Source organism: Harpegnathos saltator, unplaced genomic scaffold, assembly GCF_003227715.2.
Source record: "Harpegnathos saltator strain DR-91 unplaced genomic scaffold, Hsal_v8.6 scaffold38, whole genome shotgun sequence".
Taxonomy (NCBI): Eukaryota; Metazoa; Arthropoda; class Insecta; order Hymenoptera; family Formicidae; genus Harpegnathos; species Harpegnathos saltator.
Genome location: NW_020230183.1, coordinates 1,409,372 through 1,428,488, shown reverse-complemented (window position 1 = coordinate 1,428,488; position 19,117 = coordinate 1,409,372). Strand labels below are relative to the sequence as shown.

The window sequence follows — 19,117 nt, the reverse complement described above, 5'->3', positions numbered from 1 at the left end:
GTCTATATATGTGGCGCGGCGCAATCTATACGGCAACGCGTCGTCCGCGTGCCCTCCGGTAAGTGCTTGTAAGAGCTCGCGCTTTTGCACGACCCCGAGAGGGCCACAAGGGCTCCGAAGATGGGCGATTCGATGTCCGCGATCGGGTCTCGAGATTGCCGCTCAGCCTCTCAGCACGGCGAATTGTGATATCGTGTGATATCTTAATGATATTTCGCGTACATCTGTTTGGAGATCGACTGTCTGAAATTGGAAATTCGCGCGCCGATGTCGCTGTAATTTAATAGAAATAGAAGACGAAGATTTATCTCGATGCAGCAGCTACGTATGATTTTAAATTTACATCCACTTTGTGACATCGAATATCGTACTTTCGGATATTTCGGTAACGCGACGAGATGAAACTCGATTCCCGTTAAATTTACGCTTGACCCGCCGAATTTGTTCCATCGTCGCTGGAGAGGAAAAATTTATGATCATTTGTTATCCGTCTCATAGAAAGCACAGAAAGCATAGACAGCTAAAACGCTTTACCTTCTATGACAAGCTGCTAACACGCGAGCTCGCCGGCGCGAGCTCGCAGCGTATAGACAATAAATTAATCCGCAGTGCGCGTCAGCAAGGGAGTGCATTTCAGCGAAATCCCTCTCTTTCTATCTCTTCCTCCTTTTCTCGGTGCGGCGAAAGGTTAACTTGAACACTATTCGAGGGTCAATCGCGACGGCACAAGCGAAGTGTAATTGCGCGACGGGATACTCTCAATATTCCTCGCACGTCCGCGTACCCCAGCTTTCTGTTTATAAAAACCCCGGAAACCCCCTTTTAGCCTGTAGTAAATAAGATTAAATCTGCGCTACTTTTGAGGCGCAATCAGTTCGGTCCATTTTACGTCCGATCCGTCTCTGAGCGCAGTTCCCCTCGCATCCCGTCGTCGTTAATAACCTTGATTAAACCATCAATAGAGATTTGAACTTGATACAACAATAACGCTCAATAGATGCAAGAAAAAGTTGTTGACAAACTCAAAACGGACTTCGCGTACGAAAAAACATTGGTGAATGTAAACAAAGTCATACTCTTGCGAGATACGCATTAAACCTTAGGACCGGTACTCATAATCGCAAATTATTTGCAATCCTTGATTGAAAGCATAATTAATTATAGATTATTATCATTATTTTATCAATTATATGGAAAAAAATTCCTTTTATACAAAAAGGCACAAATATCTCTGTACAAAGACGATATAAAATAGAATAAAATAAAATACATTGTAATATATATATTTGTATTCAGATAGACCATTTCATAAGTCAATCCAACTGTTTGGATCGATGTAGGTCTCCTTTATAAAACAAGTTATGCAAAATCAGCTAAATCAGTTAAATAAACGCTATATAGACTAAATTATGCATCAAATAATGACAGACCTTTTAGATTAACCAGAATTTCGCGATCCAAGTATAACCTCAATTTTCATAAGTTCACGAAATGCCTGTTGAGATGCAGGAAGGATACCTCCGTAATAATACATGATTTGACATACCTGAAAAATTCAAAGATATTTCTGTATAGTACACGATTTGATATACCTGGAAGATTAAAAGATATGTCTGTAATACACGATTCGACATACCTTGAAATACACGATGCGGTGATTTGCTATGTATTGTTCCCAACGTTCCATCTTGTCGTTCTGGCCCTGGATGCTCCGTCATGGCTGCTGAATAACACTTCACACACACTCGCGTAAATACGGCTACCCGAAGCACAAATTAACTAATCCGACGTCGAAACGAAAGCCCGATCAACAAGCGTCTGAGGAATCGGCGAAATATTCGAACATTTTCAAAGACGAGAACGTAAACACACCGATAATACGCACACCGCGCGTCCCGATCGCCACTCCCAAACAAAATGGAAGACGCTCGGAATATTCACGCCTTTTGTCCGCGTCGAAAGTATCCTTATGCCCTCACGCCTCTCGCGTGAAATTTGTGTAATTGCTCAGTCGCCCGGCGGTGATCGATGGTAAGGATGAAGTGCATACCTAGAAATGACTCGTTGATTGATGTCGAAACAATATCGAATCGACATCGATTGGACAGTTTCGACCTCGATTCGACGTCTATATCGACGAGTCATTTCTCTCCGGGTAGCCCTGCTAAAAATTGTTATGTTTCGTGCATTGCGCCGTGCCGCGGCGCGTGCGGTATCTTGATGAGTTATGATTTACGTGGCGTGTGATCGGAACTTTTCGTCGGCTCGTGAAACACGCGATCGGTGTCGTGTCTATTAAAGACACGTGTGTTCTACTGCTTAACTGGCTGCGCATTATAGCCGCGTCATAGCTGTCTTTCTCTTTTCTTTTCAACAAGTCTCGATTATCTCGATATATCTGTCTCTTTTTAAGTTTCGAAAGTATTAATTCAGCAATTGGAAACGAACATAGAGGCTGTGTTCCGATATTCACTGCCAGCAGCCCAGCACTGCAATTCTATAATATACGTGACACAAACTATGTATTTTCAGTAGTGGCAATTACAGTGAATTTCGGAACGCAGTCTAAGACTCCCGCCCTTTTTGCCGCGGCCACCTCGAGCTGTAATGTCGAAGCGAGGTAATGCTCAGAAAATTTTTACAAAATACGCTGAAATAAGTAGATATTTTCAGAAAATAGTACTCGTGATCAGTCGAACAGTAATGTCGAACTGTAATGGATAATGGAAATACTTTTCTATTACTCGAACGATCGATAAATAACTCTAAATTTAACGTAACAGAATCACGAGGAAAATTAGGTTAGGAAACAAGGAGCTACGTAGGGGACGTAAGTCACGTTAAGATCATTCTATAATACGTATCGTAAGTTGTAAGCCGTAAGATCTGACCAATTATAGCCGATTATTTTTATAATAATTGATTGTGACTCGCCAATTCTTACGGCTTACAACTTACGACACGTATTGTAGAATGACCTTTCGAATTTTACGATAGTTTATTGATCGTTGAGGCAAAAGGGAAGTGTTGGGACTGTTTCACAGATTTGTTCGACATCAATCAACGAATCATTTCTAGGTACTTCATTCTTACCATCAATCACCGCCGAGCGACTGAGCAATTATACAAATTTCACGCGAGAGGCTTGAGGTGGCGAGAGGGGACATAAGGACCTTTCGACGCGGATAAAAGACGCGGCGAACATTCCGAGCGTCTTTCATTTTGTTTGGGAACGGCGAGCGAGCTATGTACGTCGTACGGTACGCGCATTATCAGTATGTTTACATTCTCGCGTCCTTGAGGATTGTTAGAATATTTCGGCGATTCTTTAGACGTTTATTGATCGGGTCATTTTGTGAATAATATCTCTTCATCTCAGCATTTCTTTTTCTTCTTCCCGATAGATCAAGAGTTGCGCAACGAGGAGCTGTAACACACGTTTCTCCGATCGAAACTCGTCGTGTACGCGCGACTGTCAGTATCAGGAGCCGTAAATATCTCCGGCGGAATTTTCCGATGGAGCAGTCGGCAGCCAAGAAGTTGCGACGTAGGTAGCGACATTTCAGAAATTTCCAGGTATGTTAAATTGTGACGAATTAATTTTCGTCACACGAAATTTCGAATTTCGACAGATTCGGTGAACTCACCGAAAATAGATATAGACTCGAAATTCGAATCGGCATTCTCGTAACTCATGATCATTCGGCGAATGTTTGATTACTCGTCTGTGCCTATGCTTACTTTATACCTTAAGAGATATCGATTGGAACAGCCGAATTGGAGCGACTCATAAAGCGAAATTCAAATCATGAAAAACGTGTAAGCTGGGAACGAATGTGGCTGTCCCAAAAAGGTTCAGTGATTATTTTACATCTCGATAGAAGTGCGATAATCGTAACCGCAGTAGTATAGTTTAATATATATAAAGAGCCATGCTCTCTCTTTTCTCCCGGCGTTTCTATCGAGATGCAATTTTCCATCCGCTTTTGAGGTAAACAAGTCGATTTAGCGATCGAATAAATTCCGAAAAGAAGTCTTTCGCCGCCGTTTGCGACGTGGCTACGCCTGCGCGACGACCGGGCTGCCGCCCGTCATATGCATCTATTCCATCGACGTTATTAATTGCCTAGCTGCGCAAACATTTTCACTCAGGTTGTGCGTACGTGTACGTGTATCCGACATATGCGTTTCCTCGCCCGCCGGCGAAGAATGCGATACGCGATTCGACGTTCTCTCTTTCGGCGTGAGCGAGGCAATATATTCTCGGAGCGCTCGGTATATTGCGAAGAACTGCAGGTGAACATGCGATAGAGAGAGAGAGAGGGAGAGAGAGAGAGAGAGAGAGAGAGAGAGAGAGAGAGAGAGAGAGAGAGAGAGAGAGAGAGAGAGAGAGAGAGAGATGAAGAGAGAGAGCGGCGGAGGGGAAGTAAAGAAGCGGGAAAGGAAAAAGGGAATAGAAAGGAGAGGGAGAAAGAATGAATGAGCGAGTGAGAGAGAAGGGGGCGGGAAGCAGAAAGAGATGAAGAGTAAAAAAAGTATTCCTTTGACACCGAGAAGCGTGGGACGGTTCTCGTCTCCTTCGCCCTCGGATATCCGCGTCTCTACGACGACAGGATTATCCTCTACCCACGTCTCCCCGCCTTCTAGTCACTGAACCATCTAACCGAGGACTTCCGCCCTCGTCTCTTTCGAAATAGATTATCCGCCGTTAGTTACAAAGTTACTCCTACTTGTTCGCCGACTTCGCGCTCGCTTCATCTCCCTCCCTCTGCCCCTGCTTAGATCCGTTGTCAACGTATGGTTCTTTCAATCGAGCACGCACGCGCGCGCACGAGTAGGTGATATTTTATTAAATGTCACGTCTATTATCGACCTATTTGTTCCGGTCCGGAATTCTTCCCTCAGAAAGAGGGAGAGGACAAGAGAAGGGAATGCGTTTCGGATTATGCGATATAATTGCATAAAGTGAACAAACCTCAGGTGTATCAAAGACGCGAGACGACGACCTGCGTCCGAAATTATTAATCCGAGAGAATTTTTCATCTCATAAAAACGAAACCGCGCGTGCGGAAAAAAGAGGTAACGCTTAAATCCGGGAATGAGTGTATTCGGCAAATTATGACATTTCGGCCTAGTTGAGCGCGCCGGGTATGTCTTCGTGATAAAATAGTGCTTTTAATTTGGCCCGGATATTTATCCGGCGCAGTAAAAGCGTCCCGCTGTTTTATCGGAGTGCATGCGGAATAATATTCCAGGCGTGCGTCCTTCGTAAACAGCGTACAATTTCCATTTCGTGTAACATTCTCGCCCTAACCCCCCGCGTATTATACGGTTCGCAATCTGGCCGGCGTAAAAGCTGGCAATAGGCGTACGACAGAGATTTCGGCTTCGCGTGTATCGCTTGTACTTTCCTCTTGTACACATCTTAAATGTAATTTACGGTACAACAAGGTTCAGAGCGTATGAAACGTGGCTCTGCGCACGCTATATATATTTTTTCATGCACGATGAGTTTTGGGAAAAATTAGGAGGTGTAATGAGCGAAGAAATTCCCTCTTTAGAGACATGAACTTTATCGCAAATATCTGGGAAATATGACGACTGCGTATGAAAACACAGCTTGCTAATCGCGGAATCCAACAAGAATCACCGATCGTGATCGGGTGATCTCGATGACGATTTTCGGACTCTTTCCACGGAGGAGACTCGAAACAATGGCGGATGGAAGCACTGTAACCTCCACCCACGTGTGAAACGATGGAAATCAACAAGCAAAACCTTGCAATTAAACGGCACCTTCGTTTCTTTCGCCACCATCGAGGTTTCATTTCTGTTCCTCGTCAGTAACCGCGATACTTCGATTTCCGATACGGTGAAATAGAGCGTGCTTGCATAAAACGACGATGCAAGTTCAACTCAGTTACCGTAACGTTTCCATACATTTCAATCTCGCGACGTCTTATCTCGCATTGAATAATTTTTCACGCGCCAATAGCGTCAAATTCTCTCTTTTTTTCTCTCTTTTCCTCTCTCTCAATTTCATACGAGCAATTGCACGCCCGAATTTCAAACGGCGAATATCGGACATTAGCTCTTGAATTATTAATCGATGGGTCTTATGGCTGAATCTCGGAATATATACCGCGCGCATCATAAAGAAATCACGCGTGCTATTTTGCGTAACGAAGCAATCAAATACGCATACTCTGCGGAACTGTTGCGGAATATTCGATTCGTTGTAATACATTTTGCAAACAATCGCGGGTCATTCAAAGCGGTAATAATGTTTAAACGCTTCCACGTATATGCGATAAGCGGTTCGCGAAAAAGCAAGTGAAACATTAACATCGCGAAATGATGTCTCCCAGGTCCGAAAATAATACGTTCCGTCGGGGTCAGGGCCAGCGACCTATATATCGGAAACAACAATTTATCCCGCGAGTCGCCCGGTAAATCGGCCAATAACATTGTTCGGCCAGCCGAGCATGCTTCCCGGATGAGAATAAATTTATCATCGGGCCCCCGATATTTGCTCACGATAAACGGGATAACCCGCGGCTGCAGCGACGCGAGAGCTATTTGGATTCATGCACGCGCGCCGATTCGTCCCTTTTTCTCTCTTCCTCTCTTTCTCTCTCTCTCCCTCCCTCCCTCTCTCTCTCTCTCTCTCTCTCTCTCTCTCTATCGGCAGACAACCGCGTACGAAAGTGGTCCTCCTGCAGGAATAAGCAGACGAATCCCGGTAAGAAAGCTCCGTAGCCTCGCATACGTGACATTCCAGTCGCGTTGTACTGGCACATTGCCACTGTGCTTTATGCGATTCCGTCATGTTCGCAACAGCGAGGAAGCATCGTCGACGACGACCCACGCCCTTATTTCCATGACATTACCACCACGACGGAGATTGGTCTAATTCCTCTACCACCTTAATTCTCGAGACGCAGGGCGGGAGAAATACGGAGATGTTTATAAATCGTCCCCGCTGACACTGAGTGATTCCGCCTTTTTCGATACTTCCCGCGATCAGTTCGTCACTTGTGTCTTTTGACACTCGTATCGTAATTTCGTAATTATAGCGCAAGATACGCTTATTAAAGGAACTAACCTTCGCTTTTTCTCCGATCCGATGGATTCCGTCTACCTTAAAGAATGTTTCCGAAGATTCTTCTTATTTTATCGGCAATCGCGCGCGAGTAGCCCGTGATGATCGTGCACGAAATAAGAAAACGAGAAGGGAATGAGAAAGAAAGCGAGAGAGAGAGAGAGAGAGAGAGAGAGAGAGAGAGGAAACCGCTTGTAGTAGTAGGCGTTACGTTTCCGCAAGTAGGTTACCGTAACCGTGGTATCGGCGCTACCATAAATTCGCGCGATACATCGGCGGAGCGTTCAGCGTGTACGCAGGTTGGCCGTGGGCCGTCGGAGAGGGTGGGTGAGCTGATATCGTGCCGTAATAAACGGTATAATTTATCACGACGCAGGGCGGTCGGCGGGTACGAACGCGGCGGACTGCGTGTGTCACGCAGGCAGGTACGCAGGTACGCATGCGGTGTAACGACTTTTCCCCATCCGAGGTCCGAGGCCGCTGGACCGCCGCGCCGGGTTTCAGTTATCCACGCTGCATTATGACGCATATCCTGCTTAATGCATCGGCTAACTACTGGCTTGGATATCACTCCATAAACTAGATTGCCATGTAAAGGGTGCGCTTAAATGCCGGACGACTTTGGCCGCGGTGCGCGTACGTTCACGCGCGCGGATTTGCTCGCTCGACACGTTCGGCAGAGGCAGAGAGAAGCGGTACGTCGGACAAAAATTTGCCTACAAACGCGAACGCTTGATGGGATCAAAATGGAGGATGGAGCAGCTAAATTCCATCACAGACGAAATTTTGGTTTCCACCTTGAGCCCGCAGCTTCCGCCGAATTTGAAGATTAAAGACGGAGAATCTCGAGATATCCCTAACACTGTGTCGTATTACATAATTCGGGAATAAGGACAATTCGTCGTGGATAAAATGGTATTAAATAAACATTTGCAGTATCAAGGTGGAACAATAGTCTATACAGTGTCATTCGAGTTTGACAAAATTTGTACGATCAATGTGGAACGAAAATTTTATCTTTGATAAAGAGAAAATATCATTTATTGTCAGAATCATCGATCGAAAATTTTAGAGAGAATCACATGAATGAGAAAGACTCGACTCCTACGGGAGGTGAAGTTGAGGGGGAAAATTTACAGGTTGAAGAAATATATCGGTGCTTATCCAAAGTACAGGTGCGACTAAAAGTTCCGAAAGAAGCTGACGCTTTGTTACTTTTTAATACATGGGCGCGGACGCGGCATGATTTATCGCGGGTGCTACTACGCGAGCGTTGCACGCTTGTTGGTCGCGATAGCGTGCGTAATAAGCGGTATAATTTATCACAACGTAACTCGGATAACTGCACGCTGTCGTGCGTACGCTGCGACGTCTAACCTTCGTCCTAGGACACGACGAGGCCTCCGCTTTTCCGCGTTATCCGCGCTATCTGATGCTCTTTCACTTCGCGTCTCGCGTCGTTACTATCTCCACGTCTTCAAACTTCGCGACGTAAACTAAATCAGCGACGCGCGGCACCTTGACGGATTCGTTTTTCATTACCGAGTGTAAATTGAAGTACGTGGAATATTCCCCATTACGTCGTCGACAAATTTCATCTACGAATTCTTCAATCATCTCGGGCAGAAAGAAAGAGAAGGGGGCGGGGGGAGGAAGAGAGAGAACAAATATTTTCACGATAGTGTGAAATATGAATAATTTGAAATTAAGTCTCCGCGCCGGAGATCGCTAATGAAGTCTCGCGCGTCCGTCCCGTAATATTTTGAGGGAGATATAAAAGTCGTGGAGTTCTACAGAGCTATCTTCCTCTCTAGCTCGCCTCCACGTTCCAATTCTCGAATGCCCCTCAGGAGAGGTCTCTGTAATTAACGACAACCCGCAGAACGAATACTGTCCAAGAGATCCGCGTATTTTCGCGTAATATTAAACGCACTCCGTAAACCCGTGCGTTACATCAACCGCTCTAAGCGTTTACGCGCGGGTTTGCAGAAATGGACAGCCGCTGCACGCTGTAATAAATGGCCCGATTTACCGCGACGTAAGTGGTCCAAAGCCGTGCGATGCGCCGACGACTCTCGCGCCCATGGTCGTAATGTTCGCGTGAACGTCACGTTTCTCCATCAACTGTTTTCGCGCATTGTACGACGATTCCAGCGAATAATACAGCGGCATACGACTAGCGACTTGAGTATCGCCTCATAAAGCAAATTAACATGTAAGGGACTCCGGCGCTCGAGCGCGAGCGCGAACGCGAACGCGAGAGATACGCGACGAATTCCGCGCGCGTGCATCACCGAAGCGGAATTTTAATTGCGAGTCTGGCCCCGCGTGTGTTTCTCACTTTTTCTCCCGTAAACATTTCGGTAATGTTATTCGAGCAATTCGCGACCGTTGCGAGTTGTTACGACCGCCGTTATTTGCGCATCGTACACCGAGCGTTTGCTCGATGTGGCAGCGCAGGGACGGGTTTTACAATAATGTCGGCCTTAAACTTTCAAGAATTTATCTCCATTTTGTTGTTTGCCGCCGAACGACCTCCTCCCACCTTGGTCCGCGGTCCTGTTTTGCTGGGACTCGGAACATCCGTTTTTCTTTCCATTTGCCCCGCATGAAAAGCACATTTTCTAATTTCCACTGTCAAGAATCCACCGGGTATCACCGAAACGCGTAATTCTCTCCGACGTCTTTATACATTTCACGTGCGCGACGATAAGGGGTGCACGAACTTCTCGTTAAACTTTGGACGATTATTGCACACGATCGCGCGCAATAAACTCGAATTTATCGTCCAACTTTCGACACTTGTCGCACTGCACGATTGATAGTATTTATTTTCCAAATGGATCGCATGGCGGCGCGAGGAGTTACGGCACTGCCGCACTAAAGCCGGTTTATGTAACGTCTCGGCGCTTTAATTTAGGGCGACGCGGAAAATTCTGATACGCTAATTACGATCTTGGCACAGGTACACGCGTCTCTCTCTCTCTCTCTCTTCCCCCCCTCTCCCTCTCTCTCTCTCTCTCTCTCTCTCTCTCTCCCTCTCCCTCTCTCTCTCTCTCTCTCGGTAGACCCGGTGTAATCAACGGGGACGGCCGAAGAGGAGCAAGTTCAAGCGTAGTTTCGTTGAATACTCGGCCTGTACTAGTTCTAATTGCTCGAGTTTCGCGGCATTTCCTTCGTCCTCTCCCGCTCTCCCGCGTCATCCAGCTCTGCCTCTGCGCTGTTTATACGTCACGGATATGCATTAGCGTTCCTCTTTGACGCACAAATCGAAGAAACGCGCGACTGCAACTAATTCCACGAAGAAGCACGTAGAACCGAGTGATTCCAAAGCTGTGCGGAATGTTCGGCGATGCATTTGGCGAACGCGCGGCAGTGTTCCAACTATAAGTAGAGCCGAAGAAGGAGAGAAGGAGAGAAAAAGAAGAGAAGATGATTGGGGTGGTCGAGAAAGTTGTTATAATTTGAAAATTATTTTCAAGGAGGAGGAAAACAACGAAACGACGAAAAGAAAAGGTAGTTAAATTCAACTCATGACACGACGCCGAGATTAAACGGACAAAACGCTTGCCGCAAGTGCGACACTTCGTGTCGTGTTCGTATCGTTCGAAGAGAAATAAAACAAAACGACGAGCGAGACGCGAGCGTCCCCTCGGGGCGCTTTCTGTCGTGGATCGCCATACAACGTCATCGCGGAAGGATAAAGTACCTTCCCCTCGTTTCCTATAGAATATAGGAAACGGTGTATCGCGAGTAACGGCCAGTTTTCAGTTATATTATGCATGCCGTTTCTCCGTAGGTCGGATCCTTCGTCCAACCGGGAGAGAACGAAGTTCTCTCCTCCACTTCTTCCGTCCCTTGGTCCAATATCCTAACGGTGATCGCGGCGCACCGACACACACAGCATCGCTGGTGTATAGACGAGCGTGTTCTCAGCCGCGCGGACTGCGGCTCCCTCGCGCGAGGAGAGATTATTATTATTGCGGTGTAACAATGCGGGTTCGGTTACGTACACTCGGGTGCATTAATTCTAGCCGGCGCGGATGCAGCGCGCGAGCGCTGGTCGAGAGTACATCCGAAGCTAGCGAATTAATTCACTCGAGTGTATTGTACGTGTGTGTGTGTGTGTGTGTGCGTGCGTGCGTGCGTGCGTGCGTGCGTGTGTGTGTGTGTGTGTGTGTGTGTGTGTGTGTGTGTGTGTGTGTGTGTGTGTGTGTGTGTGTGTGTGTATGTGGGCGTGTATCCGCGTTGTGTACACGTACGTAGTTGAAGGAGCGAGAGAAAGAGGGAAAGAGATAGAGGGGGAATAATCCCGGAGTGGCGCATCGTTGCTTCGGCCGATAATACGTCGCGATACTAATTTTCCAGTCGATCCGACGGCGGCTAGCGGCGGCGGCGGTGGCCATGCTGCGCGTTGCTGCCTCGGTATGAATTATAAATAAGCCACGGTAATGTCGAAAAACAGCGATAAAGCGCGCGTTTCTAGCGCGGCTCGCGTGGCACACGGCACGCAAATCTGTAAAACTGCGAAATGAGAACAAAGCGGCCGACGGGGCCGCTATTCACCGGGCCGGACAATGTAATTAAACAGAGATTATAACAATGGATTTGTATCCCCGCTGTGTCGGCCCTGCGGACCCTCGTTCGCCGTCCCTTCGTCGAGACCCGATGCGTCGCTGCCGGAGAGGCACAAAAAGCTCCCGGGCCAAGGCTTTGATTTAGTTTTTTTGCCTTGTAACAGCATTTATTCCGATATAGTCGTGCTTGCGACGGGCGCGAGCGGGAGCTTATTGCGCGCTGTGAGCTCCCTCCGCCATTTCCGATGTATTTCCCGCTAATTCCGGCTCATATTTATTTTTTGCTCCGACGAGCGCAATGATGCGCATCCGATCGGTGGCGGGCGCGTGCCGGCCGCCTGTCGGAAATATTAACCGGCCGCGGCGGCAAGGGTATCGCGCGTCGTTCGCGGAAATAAACGGTGGAAATTCGCGGGGATTACCGAAATTGGACGGCGGATCGCCGCCGGCGGTCGCGCGCCGTTCTCTGTGATTTTCCCTAAATTGCGTCGAATCCACCGATCGTAATCGCACGGACACGCGTACGGACGAGCCGGTGATTTAATAAACGTCGAAAACGAGCGCGACATTGCGGCCGTTTCCAACGGCGGAGGGAAAATCGTCGCGCGCGACCACGGAGGGATGAGTGCAGGGGTTATATGATGGACCAACTGGGAAATATGGGGCGAGGTTAGGGCCAACGGATAAAGCTTCATTGCGACGTGGCCAGATATCTAAACCGACGGTGCAATATCTCAACCCAAACGCCACTTTCACCCCCTGCTCGCTCCGCGCGCGGCATGAAAAGCCGAATCAAGAGGGTGCGCGTTCTCGTTGGCGAACACGACGCTCCAAAAAAAGCGATGGATAAAACCGGGCTATTCGACCGCACCAGATACAGAGAGAGAGAGAGGGGGGGGGCAAAAAACCGATTCTTATCAAAATTTGCAAAATATAACGAAATGGTATTAATAGATCATTTTGATTACCAGTGATCAATCCATTTTTGTTCTCTTTTACGTATAACGGGAGATTCACGAAAACAGAAATTTCGGGAATTTTAATACTACCTGGTAGGATGGAGGATCGGCGCACTCTCTTCGGAGTTGAACAAAGAACGTTAGCACACCGCACAATATGGAGGACGTTATAAACACGCCAGATATATCCGGCCGGACAATGTACACGGCTGAGTGAGCGTCTATTTCTCGGGAGTGCGCCTGCAAATGGAAAGTGCTCTCGCGTTTCACGATGACGATAAATATTGCATCGAGCGGCGCCGCCATGCGATTTTCATCGTTGCTGAGCGATACGGCCGTCGGGGAGAAAATTTACCTATGGCAGTTAGAGTTCCTATTCAACCTAACGGTGCGGCCAGGGGTATCGAGGCTTCGGCAGAAACTCGCGGAGCTTTATATCTTATGCATTCTTCGAACGCCGCAGATCCCGTGCGCGGGCGCGCGTAAACGGGCGGTCCCGTATTAGAATAAACCGGATATCCGAGCCAACTTCTCGCGAGCTCGCTTCTACGCTTCTACGTCTCTCTCGCGAACGGACCGCGGGGAACGATTAAGGAGCCCGCGGGAATCGGGCAAATGGCGAGCGTGTTATGTAAGCCGTTGACGGGGCATACTGACTATCCTATGCAATCCAGCGATTTCGATCAACGCCGACCGTAACAGATCCTGCGTATCCGTACCGCAGTTAGTCAGCGTTAGCGGAGACATTCGCGGCGAATTTATAGCCGCGCCCTTCTCCGATGATGATGACTGGTGTAGCAGTTGCATCGAGGAAGGAACATTTGTCAGGCGCTGCGGTCGGTTTCTTTGCTAAATAGAAACATGCATTGACGGATTTCCATGGATTGTCCGAAAACTTGGCTGAAATTTGAGTAACCAAAGTTGCCGTAGAATGTCCTTGTTAAACTTCTTACTGTACATATTTGTCAGCTGGTTTTACCAACTTTGTATCGGTGACGAAACTTGTTCTTCAAATGAAATTAGTTCAGCTTTATATGTAAATTGATAAAACGCGTTTAATCACATGTATAAGTCAATGACCTCTATAACATTCAACGTATTAAATTTTCAAACTTTTTGACGAAATTGGATATTGTCTAGAATTTAATCACATTACATTTAGCGTGCTATCAATATACATATAATATATACACATATATAATGCCTTGCCAAGTGCATAATATATACGAATGATTTATTATAGATTATGTTAACTCGGTTATCGTATATAGCTACGGGCGACCGCCACCTCGCCGAAAATTAGCGAAACTCCCGATCGATCGCGTCGCGAAAACCGAAGGAAAAGCGTCGACCGAAGTTCCAACCGCGTTAAGAGATAAGGTCGTGCGCTTTGGGCGGCTCCGTCGACCGAGCGCCCTTTGAAATTCATTTGCACGGCCGTAATATCGCATTGCTGTCATAAGAACGAGTCAGAGAGAAAGAGTGAGCGAGAGGGGGGGAGGGGAAGAAAGAGAAGGAGAGAGTAGCGCGGTAGCAATGTCGGAAGTGAATTTTAGAGCGTAGCTTAAAACGCGCACGTGGGGACTCCGACCGTTCAAACCCATGAAATTTTTTACGGTCCTTTATTCCCGAGAAAAACTTTGCAACCGTCGCTAAAGCACTTTCATACAACGAGCAGGATAAAGCTCATCCCTGATATAGCGTGCGCCAGGTTACTCGGCTCTTTTTCATTTAATTAATTCCGGCGTTTCATCAGAAATGGCGGATTCATAGTAACGCGTGATTATAATATCGCGCAAAAGTGGTCGACAACGTTCTCAGGCGAAAGTTCGTTCGCAGAAAATTCGCAAATCTCGCTGCTGCCGTCGACATTGAGTCGTGTCAGTCGGCAATTAACAGCATGATGATGGTTCGCGAAGCAGGTCTATAACGCAACGCTGGCGGGACAAACGATGATTTATCGATAGATTAGAACTCGATTTTTCGTCTCGGATTCTCGTGTATGTGTGTACGGGGCCATCTTCATCTATTATTTCTCGCTCTCGGCCTCGGAAAATCGGCTGACCGGCGCCTCTCTCCGCGCGAAACGGCGAAATAAATGACGGAGCCACTTCGATTTCGGAACTAATGGGAGGACCGTCTGAAGCTGATATACCGCAGCCAGCGTGTCTCGCAAGGATTGGCGGTCGGCTACTTACCGAAATTGATTTTGGCAGAGGACCGCTGTCTCGTGTTGTGCGAGCCGACAGTGGCGGAGACGTGGTGCGGGGAAAGACAAACGCGAGCGGGAAAGATCAGCGTTAGGACTGGGCCTTCGCATCGACGACGCCTGACGGGGACTTGGGTTATCAAATTTCACATCGGCCCAACTTCGCGCGGGCCTCTTGGGAGTCGAGGCGTTCATGTTCCACCCCAATTCCCGCGGACGATTGCTAACGGCTGTTGCTGGCTTGTCGACTTCGTTCACGTTACGCAGACACGTCCACACGCACGGCGCACGCACGTACACGCACATGCATACACACACACACACACACACACACACACACACACACACACACACACACACGCCGCCTACGACGGTATCGTCCATTACTGTATCGAAATTTCTTATTCGCGTGCCAGTACGTCCGACCCTTTAACGCGAATCATGGTGACCGCGCGACGTTCGGTGATACTTTTTATAGCGGGCGACCGGCTTCAACGTCGATTCACGGCGCTACGAACGCACCGGAGTCGACAAGTAATGCCGCCAGTAATTTGCAATTGTGCCCCGAATTGCGTCAATAAATCATGTTTCTCGCTAAAAGACTCGCACCACGTCTCTCGCGCGAAAGAGCTGAATCAAGTTGTCACGTTAGCGTGCTATTAGGCATGTTAGGCATGTTCTTTTCAGGACTCGTCTCTTGACCCTCGCGATTGGAGCACCGACATTAACGTCGACGAGATTACCCGCTGGCTTTTCCCGACGTTTTTCGTCATAACTCCGAATATGAGCATTTCTCCCCCTCGCTCCCGAGTCTCCTGCCGTTCGAGGATCCGTTCAAGAACGTTCAACGTTCAAGAACGTATTAAATATGATATAACTGGAAGAATTAGACGCTTTGATCGCTGGATAATCATATCTGTCTGTTTTCTCTTACAATAGCCTTTTATTAATCTAACAACAAAGATCGCGTTTCTCGTGCCAACGTAATATACGAAATCAGACGTGTACACCTGACGTGTACCGCTGAATATGTGCCGAAAATATGAACTATTATTCCATATTGCTCGCTGTAGCTGGCTGTCTGATTTTCATCTGACGCTCGTGCTGAAAATGGTTTTCATTTCGAGCTTCATGTATGAGCTGGAAGTATGAGTAACGCGGTCGAATGTAAACAAGGATGAATATAAGCTGTTTTAAATATGTACACACGGTTACTTTGTTAAATCAGATAAGAGTCTGATTGCCGAATGATTGAAGACGCGCTCGACGTGTTTATATAATCCTCGCGTCATTCAACTCCTAGGCAAGAACACTGAAATATTAACAGCGACATGAACGGCACGACTAACCGGAGGTGTCCGCTCGGAGCCGTAAATTCCGAATAATCGCTCGCGCGATATCTCCATGTTCATCCATGTTATAACCAGCACGATCAGATCGTTCATGGCGATCTCGTTATCGGACGAACGTTATTATGCGCTATTCTTGCGCGACGTTGCATCGCATCACGCGCGATACTTCCCGGATGAACAACGCGATGGGCTTTCAGGTCGACTTAATTGGGACCGTCCGAAAAGCAGACCCTCCGCCGCATCGAAATAGAAATTTTGGTTTCGGCAAGCGCGCCCGCCATTGTCTCGGGACCGATCGGTCGCTTTCCCCTATTTGCCGGGCGTTTTATAACGCAGTCGTCTACGTGTACACGCACACACATACATACACACGTGCGTGCCGTTTACGTACGTCTACGTGCGCGCACTTGGCGCGGCGTTTATTTACAGCTTCCGGTGAGAGCGTAAATCCAGTTTTCCAACGCATCAGCACCGTTTACACCGATATTTGGCTACGCTTGTATTCTCCGCGCGCAGTAAATCACTATTCGGTTGCAGCTCTCTTCTTCTGCGCGTCCCGTCCCTTCCTCGCCGCCGCGCCGCGCCGCGCCGCGCCGCGTCCGCGCTGCATCGCGCGCGACTCGCGCAATTACACGAAGAGGCCGCGGCTCGTGACGACGCGCGCGCGGGTGTCATACGTGTGAAATAGAACGTGCGCCGCGTGTGCCGATGGCGCGTGCCACCATTTGAAAATTGTCACGCGTCCTCCCGCAGCGTCGAGCGCGGACGCGCTGACGTTCCAATCTGTTTTTGTTCGCCGAAGAGACGTACGATTGTTCGCGCGAAATCGAGAAACTTCATTTAAACTTTATAGTTTAGAAATTTATCGAGCCGCTCGTGCAAATGCAGGGATAAGCTGTCTGGCATATTAATCGCGACTCGCTCGGACAATACGGACGATTGGCATTACGTTGTGTAAGTTATACATGCGCGCTTCGATATATGCGTGTTAATAATGTGAATTGGCGAAAAAGTCAAGCACGTGGGGGGAAGAGAAAATCTCATATCTGCGGGATGCGGATGCGTCTCAGTCTGTTTAGAAGACGACGTTAGAACGAGATTCGATCTCGCATCGCGTCGCCAGTGAGTTACAAAAATACGTCTGTGAATTATAAATCGTGCCCGTCGTTCTGAATAAATAATCGAATCACTCGGCGAATTGCTGTCGATTGTGCCATTCGCAGCCGGTAAATTCGATTCGTCCGGATGTAACGTCGAAGCTGTGCCTTTCAGCCCCGGCCGACAAGCGACAACGAATGCTTCTGATTTCGCGCAATAATACGAAATTAGATTGCAGAGAGAGAGAGAGAGAGAGAGAGAGAGAGAGAGAGAGAGAGAGAGAGAGAGAGAGAGACGGAGAGACGGAGAGACGACGACGCGTGCGATTACAGCATATTGGAGCCTCGTTCGATTCTTAGCTACGATCAATCGCGATACGGCGAATCGCCGCGCCGACGACGAGCACGTCGACGTCTCTGCTGAATGAAATATCGCGCATTTATCCACGGTGAGTGAACGTGCCGATAGCTGCCTCTCCCGCGAAACGTTCTTTAACGAACAATCATTCGTTAGTTTGCATAAGGCAGAGAAATCACAGTGGAAACGATCAAATTACCCTTCATCGTACGACACTCGCGATTCTGCGGAACAAAGCGCATGAGCCCGTTTTTCTCACCGTAATGTCGATGAGAAGTTGCAATTATTTTTTCTCTATACGAAATTGATTTATTTACATATATCTATTTTGAAGGATCCTAGCAGCCGATAATGATTTTCCAACTTTAAAAACCGCGGGCGATCGAAATATCGAGCGATAGAAAATAAGTTCCGACATTATAATATTATTTCTTTTAAGGCCTCTTTTTGTAAACACTACTTGTAACGGAACGGCTGCAGCAACAATAGAGAGTTTTTGCGACACCGTCTCTCAGACAATGGTAAACGTCGTAAATCGTGAACGTTACTCGCTCAGAAATAAATGGTCGCAATGTACGCGAGCAATATAGCATTCACGATCAATGTTTACCGTATCTGAGAGACGATATTGCAAAAACTCCCCAATATCGGCTATGAGAGCTACAAATTAGCGAGAAAATAATAACATCTGAATTTCTGTGCGGGAGCCGTCACGTGATGATGCCAAAGCGGCTGCTGCGTCATCTTCATAATCGTTTTCAAAGGCACGCTCGCTTCCACTTGCGCACGAAGTGGCTCTTTTGTCGCGGGGAATCGAACCGCGCGGAGAGAACGTGGCTCTCTATCAGCGCTTACGGACTTACGCGAAATTGGATTCATACGGCATGCACGCGCGTATATCGCGGTGGATATTGATTTTCGTTGCGTCGTTATACGAGTCGTCTGACGAGTCGTTTCTCCGGTCGCGCGCGCGCGATCGCTACGAACGAACGGCGATACCCAATCGAGGTACTCGTAAGTGCCAATCGCGCCGACGTCACGTACGATCGCAACGTGTCTCGCGTTGTTGGCCCTGCCAACAAGCCAACGTCGAGCCGCGCGATGAAAACGGCAAAGTCCGGCAAAAATTGAACGACGAGGGGAAAAAAGGTCCGAATTGTTTCGAAACTGTCCTTTTGTTGATTGGAACGCCAGCCCCCGCGTCGTCTCGCCCAGACCGAGCCGCGTAAAAAATAGAGTATTTTATTTTACGCGGGTCGTTGGACATGTATGTCGGCGTTCTCTTTCAATTTACACGCCGCGCGGCTCGATTCGCGCCGGGCGAGTCGATCAGAGTTTGGAACTTTTCTTGATTTCGCCCTTGGCCTCTGCTTGTCTCGCCCGGGGTGTTTATTAAATTCTTGAGATCCGCGCGGACGCACGCGTGGAATACATTTGCATATCTCCGCCAATTTATCATAATT

The 19,117-nt window shown here is 47.8% G+C and overlaps 1 protein-coding gene across 3 annotated transcripts in view; it reads left to right on the top strand.

The window, feature by feature from the left end:
* The window catches only part of LOC105190040 (hemicentin-1), a 205,937-nt gene that overhangs the window by 65,276 nt on the left and 121,544 nt on the right, over nt 1-19,117 (top strand). For all 3 annotated transcript variants that reach the window (XM_025300672.1, XM_025300668.1, XM_025300670.1), the window contains exon 2: nt 3,405-3,576. The gene's annotated coding sequence lies outside the window, so the exon portion shown is untranslated. The remainder of the gene's footprint in view (nt 1-3,404; nt 3,577-19,117) is intronic.